Source organism: Sinocyclocheilus grahami, unplaced genomic scaffold, assembly GCF_001515645.1.
Source record: "Sinocyclocheilus grahami isolate Dianchi unplaced genomic scaffold, SAMN03320097.WGS_v1.1 scaffold1936.1, whole genome shotgun sequence".
Taxonomy (NCBI): domain Eukaryota; kingdom Metazoa; phylum Chordata; class Actinopteri; order Cypriniformes; family Cyprinidae; genus Sinocyclocheilus; species Sinocyclocheilus grahami.
The window spans coordinates 85,439-89,047 of record NW_015507115.1 but is presented as its reverse complement, the minus strand read 5'-3'; positions in this window follow the sequence as shown (position 1 = coordinate 89,047).

The following is a 3,609-nucleotide window of genomic DNA, read 5'->3' as shown; positions in this document are numbered from 1 at the left end:
CTCACACACGCTCATTCACACACTATCACTCACACACACACACACACACTCTCTCACACACTCTCACTCACACATATACACACACACACACTCATTCACACACTATCACTCACACACATACACACTCACACTCTCTCACTCACACATACACACACACACACACACACTCATTCACACACTATCACTCACACACACTCACACTCACTCACACACACATACACACACACACACACCCTCGTGTCGTTCAAACCTGTGTCTTTCTTCTGTGAAACTCAAAAGCAGATGAATGCCACTTTGGGGGGAATAAAAATAAAAGCTTTGGTAGATTATAATTATGACATAAAAAGTAGAAATTATGAGAGAAACAGTCATTATTGACGAAAGTTGAAATAGACAAACATAATTATGACAGTCATTATGATAAATTCTGAATATGAGCTTGAAGGTCATAATTATGAGTTATGTCAATTAAAATTATATAACTGTTTAGTCAACTATGACTGGTTATCTTTTAATTTTGACTTTTTATTTCATAATTATGAATTAGTATCCCATTTTCAACTTTGTCAATGACTTTTTAATAGTGTAATTAGGCTATAACTTAGTGTCTCATAACTTTATCATTTTATGTCATAATTATGATTTACCATGTGATGTTTTTTTTTTGCTTATGTGGTGTAAACAGACTTATTCAAAGCATCATATGACTGACTTATTGCATTGGTCATATTTTTACAATATTTTGTGTCCTTTTTCTAAATTTGACAGACAGTACTTGTCTGGAAACTGTTTTTGTTTCACAGAAGTCAGGCAGTTTTTGGATTGAGTGAATGAAGACTGAACGAGTCTAATGTAACTTGAACTCTCCTATAAACCCAAGTTATCAGCGATTACATGCTCACAGTTATTAATGTAGTGTCTGTAATAGAGTCATTTAAAGCGGTGAAGCACGAGTTACTCAACACCGCTGGAAGTTTACCACGCTTTTCACAGCAGAACATCACACCCACATCCAAGATATCACGAAAAACCCTTTCACTGATGCCCCACCCACAGTGAATCTCATTGGTCCAAAGCCAAACATTCATCTCAGGTTGAGTCTTTACTTCCAGTTCATGGAGAATCTCTTGTGCAGCGCTGCCCGCCTCCTCCTGTCGCCTAGCAACAGTCTCTTTGGAGACGGGGATGCTCTTCTGCTGTCGCCGAGCAACAGCGTCAGCAAGGATCTCTTCTTCTTCTTCTTCTTCCTCTTCTTCTGCGGGGAGATCGCCTTCTTGAGTCCTGTCCAGGACGCGATGGATCTCACGTCACTGGCTCCAAACAGAGTCCTGGAGGAGGATCCGCCCATCCCTGTCTGGTTACACAATACTTCATTTGAGAGTAAACATGCATGCAAGTGCATACAGCTCAGAGTCATTAATCAGTAAAACCAGCAGTGTTTCTTTACCGTGAGAGAAGCGTCCTGTAAAGTCTGTCCCGGTGTTACTTAGTCAGATTCCCTGAGGAGATGATGAGTGACTCTAAACCAGATCAGCGAGACCCCAGCGAGTCACAGACAGAGATAGTGAATCTGCACTCCGGTAATCAGCAGAGTAACGACAGGCGATCAGAGATGAGCCTGTTTTATTTCATCTGAACCGGTTCTTCTGCATTCACTCGTCACGTGACGAGCTGCTGGTTCGGTGACAATCCCTGCGTTCCATTCGGAAGAGCTTGTCCGTAATCCCTAATCCAGGGGTTCTCAAAGTCTACATTCAAAGGTCCAAATCTGAATTTTCATCAGTGTCAAAGGTCCGGACCAGAATAATTGGTTATTACAAAATTTGTTTTTAATAAACATACATAACATGCAAAACAAATAAACATTAAAATCAAGTGCAAAAGTGTCAGCAATAGAGGTCGACCGATAAGGCCGGTGCCGATATTTAGAAATCAGGGCAGCCGATGGCCGATATATGATGCTGATTTTTTTGGCCGATATGTTTAGCCAATTTGTTTTCCCTTTATCTGATAAAAGCGAGTTTGAGTAAATGGTTATTGCAGGGCACAAGATAGTAATAGTAGTAGTAGCCTAATTCATAGTAATAATACATGGTGCTCAAAGCACCTTCTCAAAACAGTTCTGAAGCATGCTTTTAGTTTATGTTTGCTGACAGACACCAGTGTTTCTCACAGACTTGCACATGCAAATTCATTTTCAGCCAGCAGGAGGTGCTGTTAGAGCAGAAGATATATAGCGGTTTCCCCGGTAACGGCTGTAATCTAATACAAAACCCTAGGAAAGACGAAATGAAAATAACATCAAAGCTTTTCTGAAGACGGTCGGTTCTTTTCAATTATACATTATTGCAGGGCACAAGATAGTAATAGTAGTAGTAGCCTAATTCATAGTAATAATACATGGTGCTCAAAGCACCTTCTCAAAACAGTTCTGAAGCATGCTTTTAGTTTATGTTTGCTGACAGACACCAGTGTTTCTCACAGACTTGCAAATGCAAATTCATTTTCAGCCAGCAGGAGGTGCTGTTAGAGCAGAAGATATATAGCGGTTTCCCCGGTAACGGCTGTAATCTAATACAAAACCCTAGGAAAGACGAAATGAAAATAACATCAAAGCTTTTCTGAAGACGGTCGGTTCTTTTCAATTATACATTCATATAAAAACACCCGCGCCGCATTTTAATTTTGAAATGTGCAGTGCTCAGTTTATTCAACGAAGTAGAATCCTTTTGGAAAATCTATTTGTGGAGGTGACGGGCCGCCACAAATAACTCAATGTTTGGGAAACACTGGACACAGCTATAAGTCAAATGTCCATAATCTAAGTGATAAAAATAAATAAATAAAAAGTACTCATATTAGCGGTGAAATGTCGTCCGATTATGTCAAACGTCATACGCTCACTGGATGTCACGACAACAAATGAAGGAAAAGTTTCAATATCTCGCCTTCGCTTTCGTTTCGGACCATCTCCAAAAATGCATAAAAAAAACTAAACATATGATTTACAAGTTTAACATGCGTTTATCAAAGTAGGAAATAATTAGTGTTCTTGACTCTTCTGTTCTAAAAAAATGTAGGCCAATTTCTGTCTTACCTTTCATTTCTAAGGTAGTGGAGAAAATTGTGCTGGATCAACTTCAACATTTTTTGACAAGTAATTGTATTTATGAGGTTTTTCAATCTGGTTTTAAGTCTGCTCACGGTACTGAGTCTGCCCTCTTGAGAGTGTTTTTCTCTCCACTGATTCTGGAGACTCTGTGGTTCTTATTCTTTTAGATGTATCGGTCGCTTTTGATACAGTTGACCACTCCACACTCTTATCCAGACTAGAGTCCTGGGTGGGTCTAAAAGCTACCGTTCTTAATTGGTTTCAGTCATACCTGTCTGACAGAAAGTTTTTAGTGAAGCTGGGTAATTTTACCTCTTCCAATGCACCCCTGACCTGTGGCGTACCGCAAGGCTCTATATTAGCGCCTTCTCTATTTTCTCTCTACATGCTATCTGGGCTCTATTCTAAGGAACCATGGTGTCTCTTTTCATTTCTATGCAGACGATACTCAAATCTACCAATCAAAAGAAACAATTCCGCAGCGATTACCTCTCTTC